Raw genomic sequence first — 21,336 nt, forward strand, 5'->3', positions numbered from 1 at the left:
TCCCCGGAGAGCAGGCCTTGCTGTACGTCTCCCCAGCGTGAGTTCGAAGCACCGCCGTTCACTTCGGGGACCTTTCAGCTGTTGCCCCCAAAACCACCCCATCGCCGCCCAGCAAGGCAGGGGGTCCTGTGGCCAACGGAGGAGATAGAGAAGGGACACGTGAGCTATTTATTATTTAATACGTTTTAGTCAGTGACTAATGGAGTAGGTACTGTTTTTGCAGCTTGTCAATCGTTCTCTTACTAACGGAAGCTGCCTTTATTCACAAAAGGCCCCCCCGCCCCTCCACCCCCGTCTTCCCCTCGTGTCTGTCTGTCTGTCCCTCTCGCTCTCGCCTCCATTCTCCCTGTTCTCAGAGGAAAGCAGGGCTGTTGGGCATCATCCACTCGCTGAAAGTGGGGTCACGGGGAACGTAGGAGCCCCGATTTTCCTCATGTTAGCCTCATCTCCTCTTCAGTTCTGGGGGTGTTGGAATTCCTGAGCCATCCCTGCTCCCCACCCCAGGCCAGGGACTCGGCAGGCCGACTGCTCCTGCTCGCGGAGGGAGCGTATGCAGCGCTTGGGCCGACCCCGCCTCCTCCCTGCTCACCTCCCTCGGTCAGGCCAACCCTGAGCTCCCTGTGACGTGACAACATGCCAGAGGGATGCAAGCCCAGGAGGGAAAAGACCCAGGTGGTCAGACGGGCCAGGAGACGGTCACTGTCAACAGTGGTTCCTGGGCTGACGTCAGAGAGGCTTTCTCAGAAAGGCCACCCGAGCTCTGAATGGACTTACAAACTGGGGGAGGCCCGTGCCACACGCTCTTCCTACCCCAGCCTCTGGCCCCGGCTGCCCAGGCCACCAGGCGCGGTGACACTGCAGCGGCTTTCCGGGCTCAGCCCTGACATGCCCTGTGCAGTGAGCACCTGCAGGTTCCCAGCCGGGACCTTCCTGCACACAGGGACGCTGCTGACATTTGTTCCCACCGTGAAACGAGTGGGGAAGTGGCACCTGGGGACAAGCCCCACCGCCTGTCCCTCCCAGGCTTCACGCCCTACTCACCGCAGTGAATTCTGGGTCACCGAGCAGTCTCCCCGGGTGGTCCTTAATGTCCTCTGTTGTTGGGCAGAGAATAATTTTGCAGATGTTACAGTTGGTTAAAAAAATAATTCCTCACGAAGCCCAGGATGATGTGAGAAACGGTGATATTTTCCAGGGAAAAGCATTCAGCTCATTTCCTTATCTGCCGAAGGATGATTTAGTTGCTGGAGGCCCCTGGTTGGAGGGAACGTCAGCGATGGCTTCCTGAGGGTTTCACACGCGTGAGACGGAGGTCTCCGGAAACCCAGTCCCGGTCTGCAGTGGCATGGCGACTGCGGGCTGCCTCACGGGCCAGGCCAGCAGTACTGGGAGGGGGCCGTTTTCAGGGAGAAAGACGCATTCGACAGGCTCTGTCCCTCTGTCCGGTTTCCCAGCCAGCCTGGTGACCTGCAGGCGGAAATGGAGTTCAGGAGGCAGACGGCCCTCCCGAGTCCCGCTTCCCACCACGCACACAGCTCTCTGCCTCCGACCGGGGCGTGAGCAGTTCCCAGGGCCCGTGTTTTAGCAAGTGCACCTGTTCTCCCCTTTGGAGAACGGCCTTTCTGAGCAGAGCAGGGGTCATTCTGACTTCATTTCCCGTTTGGAGAGGCTGAGCGAGGCCGCACAAGCCCCTGAAAGGGTACGTGCCTGCATCGTGTGGCCCAGGCGTCCTTCTAGCTTCTAGGGGCGCGGAGGACACTGGCTAGTATGTGGTCTCTGTGCCAGGGTCGTGCAGAACAGAGGAGAGCAGCTGCTGGGTGGGTTGTGAGCACACACACCCTCACAGCCGAGGTCACTGGGAAGCATGGGACACGAGCCCCGGGCAGCACCAAGCTGGACACAACCTAGGACACACTAGGCGCAGCCATATGCAAGGGCCCATCCGATCAGAGCCACACCCTACGCCGGGGTCACACGTGCCCGAGGGCCCAGGACACTAATACAGAAGCAGCTGGAGCGGTGGGGACTGTGGTCTGCTGGCCCACGCACGGCCCGTCCAAAAGAGCAGCTGCTCCTCCGCGTGGCCGGCTGCTGCCTGCGAGGATGCAGGTGCCGGAGCAGCACCTCCCGAGGGGGTGGGGCAGCTGGAAATCCAGCTCGTTCTAGGAAATCAGACTTGTAAATCTTGGCAGTTCCGTTTGCTTTTTATCAGGATGGGCACAGAGGACGCCCCCTGTTGAGCCTGTGCACGAGCAGTGACCCCCTCTCTCTAAAGAGGGGGTTTTAAAGATTGGGCATCACTGCCGTGCAGGAGGGAAAAGCAGCTCTGAGAAAGGGCAGAAATCCTCGCCCACGTTGAGCTCTGAAGGAACAGGAACCTGAGGAGTTACTCACCCCCGTCCCAAAAGACAGGGTCCCACAGAGGAGGAGTCCCGGGAGAACTGGCCTGTTACCCTCTCCTGGTCCCAAGACAATGAGTGCAGAAGGGAAGAAGCAACAGAATTTGGGGGCCCCCAACTGCTGCCACTTACCTAAGGGGGCCCGCGTCTGTCCAGGCCACGCCGTCCGGAATTCCATCCCTCCTGGCAGAGCTCAAGGATGGGGTCCAGGCGGAGGGGCGGTGTGTGGAACAGCCCGGCTCTCCAAGTCCCGGGTGGCAGCAGCCGTCTTGCCTCGTGTCTGGAAGCTTCTCGGGCAGCCTCGCTGGAGCTGTGCTTGTTCGCAGGATGGCCTCGCTCTGCCTCAGTCCCCTTACTTCACCCCTGGGTCTCCCACAGGCACTACCTCACCGTGTCAGTTGAGACGTTTACCTGGAGGGAAGGAAAGGCTTGATCTGAATGTACAATCTATGCAAATTCCCTCCCTCAGTGTCTCTCTCTCTCTCTCTCTGGCTCTCTCAGAAGTTTTGTTTTTTGTTTTTTTACCTCCCAAACAAGATACTCTTGTACAGACCCCTCTTAAGACGGAGGAGGGCTTTCTTATAGCACCTGTGTCCACCTGCCACGGTGTCTTTGGTTCTGTCCTTGCCGAGCCCACACAGGGAGAAAGTGGCCCTCTCATCCCCGTCCACTGGCCTCCGCCCTCAGACCTCACAGGAAAGCAGGTTCTGCCCCTTGTCACCTCCGTCCCTAACTCGTCTCCAGTCCTGACTTGCCTCTGACTCGCTTATCCTCCCCCACCCTAGACCACCCCCCAAAAAAGCCTTAGGTTCTCCTTTTTGAAATGTGGCCTTAAAATTATTTTTGGAAAGCTGACCTCCCTCTCCCTCTCCTTTCCACCGACATCCGAGAAGAAAGAGCCTCTTGAAGCATTCGTGGCAGCCTCCTACGCGAGGGGCGGCCAATCTGTAGTTTGCAGATGCTTAGGAATTGCTAATAAATGTCGTCTTTAAGAAAAATATTCTTCAGTGTTCCCTATGGGTAAAATGAAGGCCTGGGTGCTCGTCTCAACCTCAGCCAGCTCCTGAAGCGCTCGGAGCGCACGGCGGCTGGAGTGGGCTGGCGCCATTACCTGCCGAGCGCTACCTCCGCTTTCCAACCCTCCCCGCCCCCAAAGACGTGGCGCCTCTGTACTTAGTCAAGGGCAAATCAGGAGAGTCCCTCAGTGTAGCTCCCTGTCCTTCCTGCCTGGAAAGCGAAAGCAGTAAACGCTCCCAGCAGATGGCTTCTGTTCTCCAAGGGACCACACTCTCCCTCCTTTCAAAGCCCCTTTTGCCCCTTCCATCGCTCCAGGGCTGGTGGAGGCCAAAGACCCAGGGTTTTCACAGGAAACTCACTGGAACCGAGCGCGGTCGTCTTTGTAGTCCTTTCGCCTTTTTTTAAAAAAATTGTTTTTAATATTATTATGTTGTCAATAGCATTTGTTTGGGTATTTTTTAGAGGCCTCACAATAAGTTATTACCGTCCCCTTCTTTTTTTTTCAAAGACATGTGGTGATATAGTTTCTAAAAATAACTATTTTGTTATAGATCATAATATGCATAAAACTGTACAGAAATATTTTGTAATGTATTGATTTTTTTAAAAAGAGAATCTGTAAATAAAGTTTTTAAAAAAAGAGAGAGAATTCAAATGGCACACACTGAAAGATGTAGATATTTTGCTATTTATTTAAAGGAGTATTTTAAGAGATATTGAACTATCCAAAATTGACCAGTAATCAAAGTTCCAATCACGCAAATGCTTTTCCTCGTGGTAGAATGATTCTCAAAAACAATTGCACTACCCACCCATTTTTGCACCTTTTCTGTCTTTTCATTTAGCAGAAAAACAACGAAATTGTGCCTTAGCTGTTTTTTTGTTTTGTTTTGGTTTTTTGGTCTAGGGGAGTTTGTTTCTGTCTGACAAAGCAAAATTTTTTGCAGAAAAAAGTGGATGTAATAAATACTGTACCATACCAAAAACACTGCAGGTGTATATAGATGCTTTCTGTCATACTGTGTTTTCAGATGCAGAATTTTAAAATTAAAAAAAAAAAAAAATACTGTCCTTATGGAACCGTGACTGTGTGGCTTCTTTTCACCTTCACACAATCTTGTACTCCCTTCCTGTGTACTGTCCATCCCCTAGTATTGGGAGTGACTGTACGATTTGTCATCCAAACTGGAATACTTTTGAGAATGAAGAGTGCACAGACTAGAGGAAATGCTGAGACCACAGGCATGAACTCAGCCTATCCTGGGAAAACCTGGATGTGTGGACCCACTCCCTAATCAAGCTTGCTATCAGCCTCTGCAAGAGTCCCCTGGTTGAGGCAGAAGTATATGGTTTTAAACTCTTTGTTAAGTAGAGGTTAGTGAGAAGACACTGCCATAAAGCGGGTGAATTTGGCCTGCACTGGGTCCCCTCCCAGGCGGGCCTAGGGCTGGCACACCTGGTGGCCAGCTTCAGACCAAGCTGAAGCATCACCCAGGTGCCTCCAAGGACAACACATCCAAAAGACAGACGGGGCAGGCACCAGAGCCCCACTAAAACAAACCGTGGTCTGCAGGGACAGCCCCTGCGTCACAGCTCATCCACTTAGTCACAGCCAGTCCTCACAACAAATCAGCTCGAGGGTCAATCCCTCCCGCTGACATGCAAACAGCAACCAAGGCTCAACTACAAGAGGAGGGTACACACCACCCACACAAGAGACTCACCTGCAGCACCTGGAGCTGGTGAGGAGGGAGACTGCACTACTGGGTCACAAAGGACACTTACCGTGCTTCCCCGAAAATAAGACCTAGCCAGACAATCAGCTGTAATGTGTCTTTTGGAGCAAAAATTAATATAAGACCCGGTCTTATTTTACTATAATATAAGACCAGGTCATATATAATATAATTAAAACAATTATTTATATATATATATATATATATATATATATATATATATATATATATATATAAAATATACAATAATACTGAGTCTTACATTAATTTTTGCTCCAAAAGACACATTAGGGCTGATGGTCCGGCGAGATCTTATTCTCAGGGAAACACAGTACTACAACATAAGGCCACTGTACTAAGACCAGAGACACAGCAGATCTAACACGTAGCAATAAACACAGGGAGGCAGCCAAAATGGGGAGACAAGGAAACATGTCCCAAATAAGAGCAAAGCTCCAGAAAAAGAACTAAAATGAGGAGACTACGTATCTGAAGAAATAATGACCGGAAACTGCCCTAACCTGGCAAAGAGGGAGAAAAGTTTGTTTCTTTTAAGGGAAACTCAATCTTCAAACAAAACTGTACATTAAACTCCAATATATAAAAGACACTTTAAAACTGGAGGCTGGGAGGGCTGCTGTAGTTGGAAGTGGGAGTGGAAATTCTGTCTTAGCAGAATTCTACCTCTCCTCCCCAGCCAACCGCTTCGGTGGCCCGGAGATGTGTAGACGACCATGCTCTGAAACCAAACCTCTGCTGGAAGCAGCGAGACCTCTGGTAGGACTGATGTCAGGTGTTGCGGCTGGGTGCCAAAAGTTGAGTTCTAGGCCAGGTCTCTGAGACTGAGACCAAACCAAGATTAATTCACTCCTACCTGGTCTGGGCAAGTCAGAAGGGTAGAAACTTAAGAGTTGGGGTGAAGAGAAGGTATGGCTGGCCTGAGGTCAAGATTGGAGACTCCTGATCCTATGCGTTCATATTTAGTTGGTCTGTTTGCTGCCCCACCCCTGATGGGAACCAAGAGAGCCAGGCCCTCTCCTCTCCAGGGCTGGTTCTGCCGCTGATGTGCTCCTGATCACAGCAAGTCTCTTTCCTGTGATGGGTCTCAGATTCCTCATCTGCCACACGGGAAAAGGGGGCTCACTGACCTTCACCGAACTTCAGGTTCAGCATCGTAGGTGCACAGTCTAATTTCCACCCTGGCACCTAATGGAGATCATGCAAGGTGCCAGCTCTTTAGAAGAGCTGTTCTCAAAATAGGATTTCTGATGTTCCTGTCTAGATTAATCAGGCTTCTTTAAACTTACAGCAACAGTAATCCAACTCAAAGAGGTTTCATCGGAAGGTGAATCTACTAGATCACAAGACTGCAGAAGACCACAGAATTAAGACAGTGGGGGAATGAGGGCAACCCTAGGGCACTCAGAATTGGAACTGGGGTCTCCATACTCATGGTTCCTGTTTCCTCCATTTCTGCTGGTCCAGTTTGATGTGATTCTCCCCTACAGACAGTGGATGCGACGTGATAGAGAAAGAAGGCCCCAGAAGTCCCTGCTTCCTGTCCTTCAAACTCTGTAACACAGAAACATCAATGTCCTTTGTCCTCAGTGCCAAAGGAAATGGCTCTAACAAGCCAGCTTGGATCACATGCTTGGGCCCCACCACTGGGGCCAGGCAAACAGGGTGCTATGATTGGCTGAGTCTGGATCATATACCCACCCTTGTGGCCAGGGGATTGGGTAAGAAACTGTGATTGGCAGCCCCATCCCAATCTCATGATCAGAGTAGAAGAGGAACATTTCCCCAAAGAGAGAAGACAGTGTTGAACAAAAAAAAAGACAACAGCTGTCCGTCCACTTGCCACAGCCAACTCCAGGCTCAGGTGGCTTCTCAGATGCCTGTCCAATTCCTTTTTGCTCTTCAAGGGCCCGGATCGTCTCTGCCCAGCTCCTAGCTCTCTCCCTACAGAGAAGGGCTCTGGGCCTGCCTTGAGCAAATCATTTTCAGTAAATATCATATGGATGGTGCAGAGGATTTAAAAGCTAACTCAGTTAGCTGCAGAGTATTTATGCTTCTGGGACCACATGATGGATTTCTCCTTTTCTCCTTGTCGCATGGGGACAGGACTCATGAAAAAAGCCCGTGGAACTGCCCTTTGCTAATTGTAGTGAAAGATTCTAGTGCGCAGCAGAAAGCAGAGCCTGGGAGCCTGCAAAGAGGATGTCTGTAGCATCATTCTGGGACCCAGCCTCCCCTCTGAGCCTTTCACCGTCCTGTCCCCTCAGCAGTCCCCCAGAACCCACAGCTAGCAAACCTGTCCTTGGTTAGTGAAGCTTCTAGAAATGGAGTTGAGAAGGAAATGGCTGATAGACTGACAGCCATCATAGCAGACGGGGTGGGACTCAATGGAAATATGGGGGATGCTTTGCAAATCACACTATCAAGGCTGAACCCCTGACTACCAATTTTTCAATGCCCCCTCCCACCCAAGAATCAGATAATCCCATGTCCAAACACTAGTTTCATTATGGATCAGCTAAGTTAGGTGTGAGTCAAGTTCCCTAACCTCTCTCGGCCTCAGCTTACCTGTCTGTATGTTGGGGATAATAGTTACTGACTCATAAAGCTGTTGGGAGAATTTTAGAAAGACAACACATGAAACACATAGTCCACTGTCTGCACACAGAAGGAGCTCAATAAATGTCGGCAACCTGTGCCTTCACACTCAGAAGTGAAAGCTCTCTGAGGGCAGTGACAATGTGTTTTCCACAAATATTAAAGGACTTGACACATAAAATGGTTGCCAGCATTTGATGGATGAATGAGTAAATGAATGAAGGAACGAACAAACTGCACTGCTGCGACTTCCATCATTTCTTCAGGGGCGTTCCATTTAGTCTGGTCTCCATGATCATTCTGTTTGAGACCTGATGTCTTCCTTACGCCTTAACTCATGACAAGGTGGCATCACCTTGACTTCTGAGATTCGAGGGAGATTTCCTCATATGCCCCGAACCGAGGGAAACAAAGCACTGCCCTCAATCTCTCTGGAGATTTTTAAGGAGACTCAAGTTCAGCTACAACCCTGAGTTCCACTTCCACTGACTTGGCTCATTTTACAGATCCCTCCTCTATTCTGCAGGGCTTTTTTCTCCTTTGTATACGATAGCACTCCGCCTCCCAATAAGCACCCCAATCCATCCTCCCCAAATAACTAGTGCCCAGCTATGTCGACAGATTTGACCAAAGCTTTCAGGTAAGGGATTGCATGAGAGCATTTCTAATGGTTTACAATTTAATATTAGATACTTCCGTTTTCAGAAGCCCCAGAATCCCTGAGTAGCCACCTGTCTGCACAGTCTCCAGCCTCCCGGCATCTGTCTCCCTCCCTCCATGCAGTGGCCTTTTCTTTTCTTCCATCTGCTCTCCTCCACCCCTCACCCAAGATGCCGTGTTATCTCCTGTCATCTGCTGCCTCTTTGCAGACCAGTCCCTTGGGGGCCTACCATTCCACGCCTAAAGACAACTGTGAAGGTAAGTTCTCACCTTGGTTCTAAACTTAGTTCTCATCTATGTGGTCTCCGGAGCCAGCTATGATAACAATTACTGCAAAATACTTTCCCCCTCTGATGACTGTGATTTAACACAATCACCAGCTGTCAAGTGGCGGCCGCACATTGTGGCTCCGTTCCTTAAATCATGCTATTTATTTGTTTGTAAAACTGTGGGGTCTCCCTCACTGGCTCGGGAATTATTTCACCATCTCCAGCCTAGTCTCATGCTATCATGAACAAGTCCTGATTTAACTGGCGCCGAATGCTGGGCAGATAGGTAGGTTGCAAGTGTCCAAACGTGAACTCGGAAGAAGTCGAAGACGGAGAATTGCTCAGAACTACGAACACCGACATCCTAGGGCCAGGTCCAGTGAAGTACAATCTTTCCTGCCAACTGTGATTTTCCAACCTTGACTCTTTATGGCCTGTGTCCACAGATACTGACTTTGTCACCAAGGAGTTTAGGATTTGTTCATCTAATATGGATATTGGCCCAAACTTAGCTTCAAAGACTTAAAAATGAGAGAAAGGAACATCCAGGGAATAAGAAACACAGAACCCGAAAAGAAATTGTGGGATGATGTCATAACAATGGCAGTGTGAGGGGAGCCTCTGGAAGTCTCCCCTGGAATTTATAACAAATCAAACAACTATAACTCCACAAAGGAATCCCTGCACAGCAGACAGGCAAGACGAAGAGGCCCACTACTGAATTCACCTAAAGGTGGGTGAATCGCGTGAGTGGGGGAGGAGGGAAGGGAGAAGTGTGGAGACGGAGCCGCACAGGCGCAGGACGCAGACCTAACTCAGTGCTCCGAGCTCGCTGCATCCCGGAGCTACCGCAGCTGCGGGAGAGGAAAGAACTCGGACTGCTAGGGCTCCGCTTATGGCCCACAGGGCTAAGGGGACAGCATATAACACTGCTGAACCCAACGCTCACGGCAGAGACCTCGGAGAAAAGACTGAGGGAAGAAGGCTGAAAACAGTGGTTTAAGCCCTCACTGCTGCAGAGAACGGAAGCCTTAGGCACTGAGACTAGCCGCCCCCTCCCTACCCTCCCAGAGCTCACCCCGCCCCCACCTGCCCAGTGCTAGAAGCGGAACAGTAGCAGTGTCAGATCAAAAGAACAGAATATTTCCTCTTCTGAGAACGGTGGTCCGCAGACACGCACGCAGTCCAACTAATTTCAGCAAAGGGGAGGGAGCTGTGGAAGCAGGACTGGCTGTGGTGGTGGTCCCCGCCATTGCTCTGGGCCACCTCTCACAACCCACCCCGCCCCTGTCCCCACCTATCTGGGCAGATCTCTGCAGGAGTAAACAGAGCTGTGAAACATACAGGCTCTGAATCTGGTGCAAGAAGAGCTTTGGAACTTCAAAAGCTCTCCACATCCCCACAGGGACGTGGAGCCCTATGACCCAGGCGAACTGTTAACAGAAGAGAAGCCTGCCTTCAAGGGAATCCCCTCATTGTGTGAGAAGCTGGAATAGTGCAGAGAAAACATAACACTACAGTATGAGAGAGAATAAAAGGCTACAGTCGGAGAGAAAAATAAAACATTCTACCAACACTTACTGGAAAACAAAAGAAAGACCTCTTTCTATCAACCTGTTGCACAACCTACTCCTGTAGATGTCTAGGAAGAGAAATAATAAATCATTAATTACCATGAATAACCAAGGCAACAAGACAGCTCAGGAATAAAATGAAAAGTCTCCAGAAAATGAACTTAAAGACATGGAAATATGTGACTTAAATGACAGAGAATTCAAGATTGCAGTTCTTAAAAAACTCAACGAGATGCAAGAAAACCCAGACAGGAATTTCAATGAACTCAGAAACACAAAGAACAAAATGAACATTTTACCAAAGAGATTGGAATTTTAAAAAAGAACCAAATAGAATTTCTGGAGATTAAGAACTCAAAAAAAGAAATGAAGAATGAAATAGCTTAGGCTATTTCATTGAAGAATGAAATAGCTTAGGCTATTTCATTCTTAAGTAGTAGAGTTGACCAGATGGAGGAAAGAACCGGTGACATCGAAGATAGAAATCTGGAAATGACACAGATGGAATAAGAAAGAGACTTGAGACTTAAAAGAAATGAAAGAACTCTACAAGAACTTTCTGACCACACAGAAATACTAGACAACAACAAAAAGGCAAAGAAACAATGGAGACACAGTCTTATTAGAAAACCAAAGATAGAATGATAGGAAATCCTCACATATCAATAATCATCCTAAATGTAAATGGACTGAACTCACCAATAAAATGGCACAGAGTAGCAGATTGGATCAAAAAACTAAACCCAACCATATGCTGCCTCCAGAGACACATCTCAGCTACAAGGACAAACATAGACTCAAAGTGAGGGGTGTAAATTGACACTCCAAGCAAATGGTATCCAGAGAAAATCAGGTGTATCCATACTGGTATCAGATGAAACAGACTTCAGGGTGAAAAAGGTAACAAGAGACAAAGATGGACATTTCATAATGAAAAGGGGACTACACAACAAGAAGACATAACAGTCATCAGTATTTATGTCCCCAATCAGGGAGCACCAAAATATACCAAGCAACTACTAACAGAACTAAAGGGAGAAATTGACCGAAACACAATTATACTAGGGGACCTAAATACATCATTGACAGCTATGGATAGATCATCCAAACAGAAAATAAATAAATATCAGCCCTAAATGACACATTGGATGAAATGGACATAACTGACATTTATAGAGCACTTCATCCTAGAACGTCAGACTATACATTCTTTTCGGTGTACATGGAACATTCTCAAGGATAGACCACATATTGGGACATAAAATCAGCCTCAGCAAATTTAAGAAGATTGAAATCATACCAAGCATATTTTCTGATCACAAGGCTTTGAAATTGGATATCAACTGCAAAAAGAAACCGGGAAAAACCACAAATATTGGAGATTAAACAACATACTTTTAAAGAACGACCAGGTCAAAGAAGAAATAAGAGATAAGATCAAAAGATACATAGAAACAAATATGAATGAAAATACATCCTACCAAAATTTTTGGGATGCAGCAAAAGCAGTTTTACGAGGGAAATTTATATCATTACAGGCCTATCTCAAGAAACAAGGAAAATCCCAGATACGTAACCTCATATTACACTTTAAAGAACTAGAAAAAGAAGAACAAATGAAACCCAAGGTCAGCAGAAGAAAGGAAATAATAAAAATCAGAGCAGAACTAAATGAAATAGAGAACAAAAAGACAATAGAAAAAATTAATGTGACAAAGAGCTGGTTCTTTGAAAAGATTAATAAAATTGACAAACCCTTGGCTAGACTCACTAAGATAAAAAGAGAAAAGACACCAATAAACAAACTCAGAAATGAAAGGGGAAGTTATCACGGACACCACAGAAATACAAGGGATCATCCAAGAATACTATGAAGGACTATATGCCACCAAATTCAATAACCTAGAAGAAATGGACAAGTTCTTACAAACATATAGCATTCCTAGGCTGAATCACGAAAAACTGGAAAACTTAAATAGACTAATCACCAGTAAGGAAATTGACTCAGTCATCCAAAACATTCCCAAAAGCAAAATTCCGGGACCAGATGGCTTCACTAGTGAATTCTACCAACCTTCAAAGAGGATCTAATACCTGTCCTATTCAAACTCTTCCAAAAAACTGAAGAAGAGACAATACTCCCTAACTCATTTTATGAGGCCAACATTACCCTGATACCAAAACCTGGCAAGGATAACACAAAAAAAGAAAATTACAGACCAATATCTCTGGTGAATACAGATGTAAAAATCCTAAAAGAAATTCTAGCAAATCGAATGCAACAATGCATTAAAAAGATTATTCATCACGACCAAGTAGGGTTCATCCCAGGGGCACAAGAATGATTCAACATATGCAAATCCATCAATGTGATACATCACATAAACAAAATAAAGGACAAAAATCATATGATTATTTCAATCGATGCAGAAAAAGCATTTGACAAGCTACAACATCCATTCATGTTTAAAACACTTAATAAAATAGGTATAGAAGGAAAATACCTTAACATAATAAAGGCCACATATGACAAACACTCAGCTAATTAACAGTGAAAAACTGAAGCCCTTTTCTCTACGTTCAGGAACACGACAGGGCTGTCCCCTATCACCTCTGCTTTTCAACATAGTGTTGAAAGTTCTCAGAGCAATCAGGCAAAAGAAAGAAATAAAAGGCATCCAAATTGGGAATGAAGAAGTTAAATTGTCACTCTGTGCAGATGACATGATGCTATATATAGAAAACCCTAAAGATGCCACAAAAAAAGCTATTAGAAACAATAAACGAATACAGTAAAGTTGCCAGCTACAAAAGCCCATTGCATTCCTATACACTAACAATGAAATCTCAGAAAAGGAAATTAAAAAAAAAAATTCCTTTTGCAATTGCAACAAAAAGAATAAAATGCCTAGGAATAAAGTTAACCAAAGATGTGAAAGACCTATATGCTGAAAACTATAAGACATTTTTAAAAGAAATTGAAGAAGACACAAAGAAATGGAAAGACATTCCGTGCTCATGGATTGGAAGAATCAACATAGTTAAAATGGCCATATTACCCAAAGCAATATACAGATTTAATGCAATCCCCATCAAAATCCCAATGGCATTTTTTAAAGAAACAGAACAAAAAAATCATCAGATTTGTATGGAACCACAAAAGACCCTGAATAGCCAAAACAATCTTAAGAAAAAAGAACAATGCTGGAGGTATCACACTCCCTGACTTTAGCTTGTACTACAGGGCAACAATAATCAAAACAGAATGGTATTGGCAGAAAAACAGACACACAGACCAATGGAATAGAGTTGAGAACGCAGAAATAAACCCATATAAATATGGACAGACAATTTTTGACAAAGAAGCAAAAAACATACAATGGATAAAAGACTTCAATAAATGGTGCTGGGAGAATTAGATAGCCACGTGCAAAAGAATGAAACTGGACTGCTGTCACCATGTACCAAAATTAATTCAAAATGGATCAAAGACTTAAGCATAAGACCTGAAACAATAAACGGCATAGAAGAAAACATAGGTACTAAACTTATGGACCTTGGGTTCAAAGAGCATTTTATAAATTTGACTCCAAAGGCAATGGAAGTAAAAGCTAAAATAAATGAATGGGACTATATCACACGTAATTGCACAGCAAAAGAAACCATCGACAATATAAAGAGGCAACCAACTGAATGGGAGAAGATTTTTGCAAACAATGCCTCCAATAAGGGGCTAGTATCCAAAATAAACAAGGAACTCATACAATTCAACAACAAAAAAACAAACAACCCAATTGAAAAATGGGCAGAGGACCTGAAGAGACATTTCTCCCAAGAGGACATACAAATGGCAAATAGACTTATGAAAAAATGCTCAATATCACTAATCATCAGAGAAATGCAAATAAAAACCTCAATGAGATATCACCTCACCCCAGTCAGAATGGCTATCATCAGCAAGACAAATAGTAACAAGTGTTGGAGAGGCTGTGGAGAAAAAGGAACCCTCATACACTGTTGGTGGGAATGCAGACTGGTGCAGCCGCTATGGAAGGCAGTGTGGAGGTTCCTAAAAAAATTAAAAATAGACTTACCGTATGACCCAGCAATCTCTATCCTGGGTATCTACCCAAAAAATCTGAAAACATTTATCCATAAAGACATGTGTGCTCCAATGTTCACTGCAGCTTTAGTTACGGTGGCCAAGACATGGAAACAACCAAAATGTCCTTCGATAGATGAATGGATAAAGAAGTTGTGGTATATATACACAATGGAATACTATTCGGCGGTAAGAAAAGATGATATAGGAACATTTGTGACAACATGGATGGATGTTGAGATTCTAATGTTAAGCGAAATAAGTCAGTTAGAAAAAGTAAAGAACCATATGATTTCACTGATATGTGTTATATAAACCAAAAACAACAAAAGAACAAGACAAACAACTGAAAGAACAAAAACTCATGGACATAGACAATAGTTTAGGGGTTACCAGAGGGCACGGGAGGATGGGGGAGCCGGGCTCTAGAAGAGGGTAAACGGGGTCTAATATATGGTGATGGAAGGAGAACTGACTCTGGATGGTGAACACACAATGTGAGATATAAATGATGTAATGCAGAACTGTACACCTGAAATCTATGTCACTTTACTAACGACGCTCACCCCAATAAACTTTAATTAAAAAAAATTAAAATTAAAAAGAAACACAGAACGCTATCTAACTGCACCCTAACTCAAAGCCTGACCTTTATCCGGAACCAAATTGCTCCATCTGTCACTGTATTGGTCAGGTTCTCCAGAGACATAGAGCCCATAGGCTGTATATGTATGTACACATATGGACAGAGAGAGACTTATTGTAAAGAATTGGCTCCCGTTGTCACGGAGGCCGAGAGCTTCGGTCAGCCAGCTGGAGACCCGGGAGAGCTCAAGATGTCCGCTCCAGGTCAAAGGCCTGAGACCCAGAAAGCCCGGGGTGCAGCTCAAATCCAAAAGCCAGCGACTGGAGAGCCCAGAAGAGCCAATGTTTCAGTCCGAGTCCAAAGAAGGAAAAAGACTGAGGTCCCAGCTCCAGGCAGTCGGCCGGGAGGGGCGCCCCCTAGTGGCAGCAAGGTCAGCCTCGGTCCCCATCAGGCCCTCAGCTGGTGGACGGCATGAGACCCGCCTGCAGGCGGGGGCGCTCTCCGTTACTCAGTCTACGAATCTGACTGTTCATCTTACCCCAAAACACCCTCACAGACACCCCCCCTAAGAATGCTTAACCAAATATCTGGGCACCCTGTGACCCAGACAAGTTGACAAGAGAAACCAACCATCACACTCGGTTTCTCTTGCTTTGTAACGGGCATAATACAAGCCACCTGGAGGCAATAACGGGGAAGCAAACCGAGAGAGCAGGACCGGAGCACTAACACGGCTTTGAGTTCTGACCCTCCCACCTACTGGCGTGTGACTGAGAGCCAGTCACTCAGCTTGTGATACAGTTTGTCCACTTGGGGAGGGGAAAGGAAGGGAAGGAGGGAGGGCTGGAGAAGGACAGAGGGAGGAAGAGGGAAAGAAGCAAGCTAATCTTACGTGCTTACCTGTCAGTGAAGGGTTCCTGGCGAGATGAAACGGGCCAGCCCTCAACCATGGCTGCACAAGGAAATCACCAGGGCAGGTCGTTTAAATACTGATGCCCAAGCCACAGGCAGACCAATTAAATCAGAATCTGCGGAGGTGGGACCCAGGCCTCTGTCATTTGTGAAGCTCCCAGGTGATTCTAATGTGCCGTCAAAGCCGAGAACCACTGGATTACACAGACGTGAAGCCTTTCCCCAAAGGTTGGCGGTGATCGTTAGTGCCCTATGCTACCAGCCTTCACGCGGCGAGAAGAAATCGCCTGGCTTGGGGACCGCAGTGCCCCCCCCCCCCACTGTACAGAGCAAGCCACAAGGATAAAGGTGAGACCGAGACATTAGCAGAGAACACCCCAGTGTTCCTGATTGATTTGATTTTCTTAAAATGTGACCCTGAGCAGCACACATCCCCGGAACCAGGAAGAACAGAACAAATGTGTCCTCTAGTCTGTCCCCTGCCTCCAGCCAAGGTCGTGCTTCAACCACAGCAGAGACTGCACTTCCGGAGTTCTGTGTGTGGGGGGGGGGGGGAAGGAGGTGGGGGGGTGGGAGACAGCATCACCTGCCACTGCCCAGCCCCACCTTTTTTTTGGATCCTCCCGGGCAAGTAAGCCACCTTCCCTCAGGCTCTTTGTCACGTCTCACAAGCCCAAGCCTGACTGACCCGTGCCCGGCTGTGCATTCCAGAACATACCGAAGCCTGGAAGGCTTCCTGCGTTCCACAGCCCCTTCCTTCCCTCCTGGTCTTACTGACATCTCTTCATACTGTCTCTTCTGTGTCCACACGTGCATTCTTACCCCCAGCATTTGCTGGCTGGCTGGGAGCGTGTGACCTCGGGTAGGTTTCGAGGTGGAAGGTAAGATCACAAAAGAGTGATTATGTATCAGGACACTGGTCAGCAACCCCCACCATCCCCAGAGACCAAGCCTGGGAAGCCATGGAAATTTGGCTCTTGGAGGGCGCTCCAAGGGAAACTGCGGCCAAGAGGCCTCATTTGGGAAGTGAGGAAAATAAAGTTTTCTTCCGTGCTCTCCCACTCTCAGAAGGTGACCTCTCTCTACCCAGGACAGGCAAAGCTGTAGAGACAGAAAGTAGATCAGTGGTTGCCTGGGGCTGGAGGTGGGGGCTGGGGTATAAGATGGTGACGGTGAAAGGTTGCAGAGTTTCTTTTTGAGGTGCTGAAAACGTTCTAAAATTGACTATGGCGATGGCTGCACACCTCTGTGACTATAAGAAACAACACTGAATCGTACACTTTACATGGGTGCATTCTACTGTGTAGGCGTTATTACGTATCTCAAGGTGTTTTTAAAAAGCTGACCTTTTCGCATACTTAATGGAGACTATAAAAGCACTGGGTGGAAATGCTGGTTGACAGTGTATCATATATTACATTTACTCGACTATTGTTTCCCTACCTCAGATAGAACGGAAGCTTCATGGAGGCTGCACCTGGTCTGTTTTATACACCACTGGTTCTCCAGAGCCCAAAACAAAGCCCACCACTTAGCAGGTGCTTGAAAATGATTCGATGAATGAATGAATGAATGAATGAATGAATGAATGACATCTTAACCAAACCCTCAAGCTTACCAGCATCAGAAACAGACCCTCTCCTTCGAATGGAAGAAGTGGCCGTCCTCCTTTCAAAGGTCTGCAGGGGAGCTATGGCTTCCACAGAGAGGAGCTCTGAGCTATGATACTGCCATCTGCAGGAACCCAACACCGGGGATCTCCACTTTCATGTCACACTGTCCCTTTTCAACCAGCTGAGCCAGCACCAATTAACACTCAGTAATCCAATTTTCATGAAGTTGGACAAGCAGACACAGAAGTTCACAGAGCAGAACAAATTACTGGAAACCGGAGTGAAACACCCCTTCTGGCTTCTCAGCCTGCTAAGGAGTAAGGGGCCCTTCCCGTGGGAATCGGAAAGCAGGTAGTCGTTCAAGGTCACCTTGCACGCAGACTGCTGTCTGGCAGCGGCTTGAGAAACTGGAGGTGGTGGACTAACAGGCTTGTGTGGAGCTGGAGCTCATGGCTCGCCTTCTAGCCCCATCGTTCCTGACTCTGTCCAGACACACACGTCCATCCTCTCTCATTCCACCTTGAGAGGTGAGCAGGAATGGACTTCTCCACCTGGTGAGTGAGGACGTAAAAGCAAACAGTGTTGGTTGACCCCGTTGAAGGGGTCCTCACAGAAAATGGTAAATAAAGCCCATGGATTGTGACTTCAGACCCAAGTCTGAACAGGAACGGCCAATTACTCTCCGACCTTAGGCTGTTGTGCTGTATCCAAGTTTCAGTTTCCCCATCTGTAAATTCAGCAGCAACTACAAATGAACGCCGAGGTGTTACACAAGGTAATGCATAGAAATGCATAGAAAGCATTTACCCCAGGTCCTGGCCAAAAGTATGTTTTCAATAAAGGTTAGTATAAAAAGAAACCATTCAGGCTCTTTCTATAGGTTTTGTGAAAGACTCCAAAACACCATGTTCTATTATTAAAGAACCAAGCCAAGCCTCCCCTCCCTTCCCTAATTCCTCCCGAATGAACCTCAGCTCGCACGGTAAGATCTGCATTAAATCCTCAATGCATGCATCTATTCACGCAGGCCAGCTTTGTTGGCACTGACTTGCATGCCAGACCCTGAGCAAGGTGCTAGCGATTCAAAACTAGAAGGTTCTGTGTCTACCTTGAAGGTAGGAGTAGGATAAAAGTGAGAGAAAGTAGGGGTAAGAGGATGACAAGTCATGTGACTCCTGATGCTCTGACCCGCCCTCACCCATCCTCAGCTTGTCTGTCACGGCTCCTGAAAATCTCATGATGGCGTCATCCTCCAAGCTTGGTACTAGAAGTGGCTGATGTACTATTTAATTCATTCCCCAACTCATATTTATTTAGCACTTGCTATGAGTCAGGCACTGAACTGAACACTGGGCCCAAAATGGTAACAAAACAGACCTGGTCCCATTCCTGCTGGAGCTTAGCGTTCAGGTATGGAAGGCAGCTGTGAATACAGTAAATGTACCGCTAAATGTAAAATTGCAACTAGGACGCAGTGAATGAGAGTACACAATGCAATAAGAATGTGTCATAGGAGGACAGGAACTAGTCGGGGAGGTGAGAGAAGTCCCCATGAGGAAATGATGCTGAAGCTCAGAGTTGACGTATGATGAAGATGTAACTGGCTTGAACGGAAGGGGAGAGCTGAGCGGGTGAAGACAGCAGCATGCGCAAAGGTCCTGTGGTGGGGAGAGCCTGCATTCGGTGGGGGCAGAGAGGACGCAGCCGCTGGACCACAGAGATGGGAGCTCACGGAGGTGATGCCGGCATGCTCAATAGAAACCAGACTCAGAGACCTCGCTGGGTTTCTTACCCTCGGAACAGCGTGATACCAGAGAATGTGTGCAAGGCCAGGGGGAGCTCAAAAGGCTGTGACATAATCCTATTTGTGTTTGAAGGTGTGACGAAGCTAAAAGGCTGATGGGGCAAGAGGAGGTGAACGTGGGGAGTGGTCGGTGATGGAGCTGGAGAGGAGGGTGGCTCGTGCACTACCCTGCAGGCCAGGGCCAGGAATCTGAACTGTAGTCCCAGTTCAATGGGAAGACTGGGTCTCTGGTGTGCAAAGGATGGATGGAGTGAGCAGGAGTAGAGGGGATGGTGTGAGGGGAGTGGGCATGAAGCTAGTGTGACAGTCCAGGTGGGCTCTGATGGTAGCTTGGACAGGATGGGGGGAGGGGAAAGGGAAAGAGGGGCTGCAGTGGAAATGGGAACGAAAACAGTCAAGAGCTATTTAAAGCACCACGGGGTTCTAGACAACCTTCCTGCAACTCAGAAGGCTCTGTGAGTGACCACAGGCAGGGCAGCGAGGAATGCGGCAAGGTGAGCTGGTCTTCAGGAGCTCACCTGGGAAGGTGCCAGCCTCGGATGGGCCACTGGACCAAGACGGCCGCCTGGCCTCAGCCTGGGTATGTCCCTTTAGATCAAGCTGGGGGATCGAGTAACGTGGCTGATCTCAACAGAACGCCCCACGCTGCTCTGATCCCACCGAGGCATCTCGGGGTGAACTCGGTCGTTGTAGAGTCATCGATACAACCAGGGCAGGAGGCAGAGGCACTAAGCCGGGTCTGCTTTCCAGGTTAGCCACAATTTCTTTGTCGTGACGACTTCTTCGGTAAGGTTTGGGGACATTTTTTGAATGAGCCACAGTTCTCAGAGGTGGTGGAGAAAAAAAGAGTTCCCGCGGGGTAAGATTTTATTTCTCATTTCAAAAAGGCCCCAAGTCTCTCCTGTTTTCCTGCACCAGGAAACATATCTCTAGAAAATAAAATGTCTGGAAATGCTGCTACTACGGCTGAAATTGAAGACCTTGATTCATTTCCTTTCTAGAAAAAAGTGGTGGACTAATTTCCCTTCCTGAAGATGGGGTTTCTATTAATCAGAGATTCTCATCAGGGGCGATTCTGCCCACACATCCCCACCCCGGGGACATCTGGCAATGCCAGGAGATGTATTTGATTGGGGGTGACACAGGAATCTAGTGGGTAGAAATCAGGGATGCTGTTCACAGCCTACAATTCAAAGGACACGTCTCACAACAAAGGATTACATGGCCCCCGATGGCCGTACTGCTGAGGTTAAGAAAGTCTGTCCAACCTGCCTTTAGTGTGGCGCTTGTTACACTGAATCGTCATTGCAGCATGTCACTCTTGTCCTTCTTCAGAAAATATTGGATGGATGGAAGGAAGGAAGGAAGGACTGTGGATAGATGGATGATGGATGGATGGATGGATAGATGGATGGATGGATGGATGGATGATGGACAGATCGACAGACGGACGGATGGATGGATGGATAGATGAATGGATGATGGATGAATGGATGGATGGATGATGGATGGATGGATGGATGAGGGACTGAAAATAAGTCATTGGATCACTAAATGAATGAGTAAATGATTGGATGAATAACTAACAACATGAAGAAGCTTATTTACAACCACTATGTTGCAGGACTTGCTCAGTGAGATTTTTCCATGATGCTCTACTTAACACCATCAGTTTCTCTATTTCCCTCCACAGTATTTTGCTATTTATTGTCTGTCTCTTCCTAGTAGGTAATCTCCATGAGGGAAGGGATTTCTGTCTGTTTTCTTTCCTTCGGTGCCTTCAGCACCAAGGACAGTGCCTGGCACGTAGGGAACCCCAACCGTGGACAACTGTTTGTTCAATTCCTGATGTACTTTCATACTCTCCAATGAGGACGGTACCATTTTCATTCTTGTGTGACAAATGAAGAAACTGAAGCCCAGAAATGTAAGTTGTCCAGGGCCACACAGCTAGTTAGTGACAGAGCTCAAAGACATCAAGCAGTGTTTACCTCCTTTTCAAATGAACGAATGCAGGTCAACTTCTCTGAAGACTTTCCTGGGCTTCC

General features: G+C 47.1%; 1 long non-coding RNA gene across 1 annotated transcript in view; it reads right to left on the bottom strand.

Moving 5' to 3' along the window:
• Positions 1 to 1,332: 1,332 nt before the first annotated feature.
• LOC117019500 (uncharacterized) overlaps positions 1,333 to 21,336 on the bottom strand; it is a 250,821-nt gene continuing 230,817 nt past the window's right edge. The window contains exons 6-7 of the long non-coding RNA XR_004422501.1: positions 2,532 to 2,810; positions 1,333 to 1,467 (exon numbers count right to left, since the gene is read on the bottom strand). This is a non-coding gene — a long non-coding RNA (uncharacterized LOC117019500). The remainder of the gene's footprint in view (positions 1,468 to 2,531; positions 2,811 to 21,336) is intronic.

Source organism: Rhinolophus ferrumequinum, assembly GCF_004115265.2.
Source record: "Rhinolophus ferrumequinum isolate MPI-CBG mRhiFer1 chromosome 15 unlocalized genomic scaffold, mRhiFer1_v1.p scaffold_54_arrow_ctg1_1, whole genome shotgun sequence".
In the NCBI taxonomy this organism is placed as follows: domain Eukaryota; kingdom Metazoa; phylum Chordata; class Mammalia; order Chiroptera; family Rhinolophidae; genus Rhinolophus; species Rhinolophus ferrumequinum.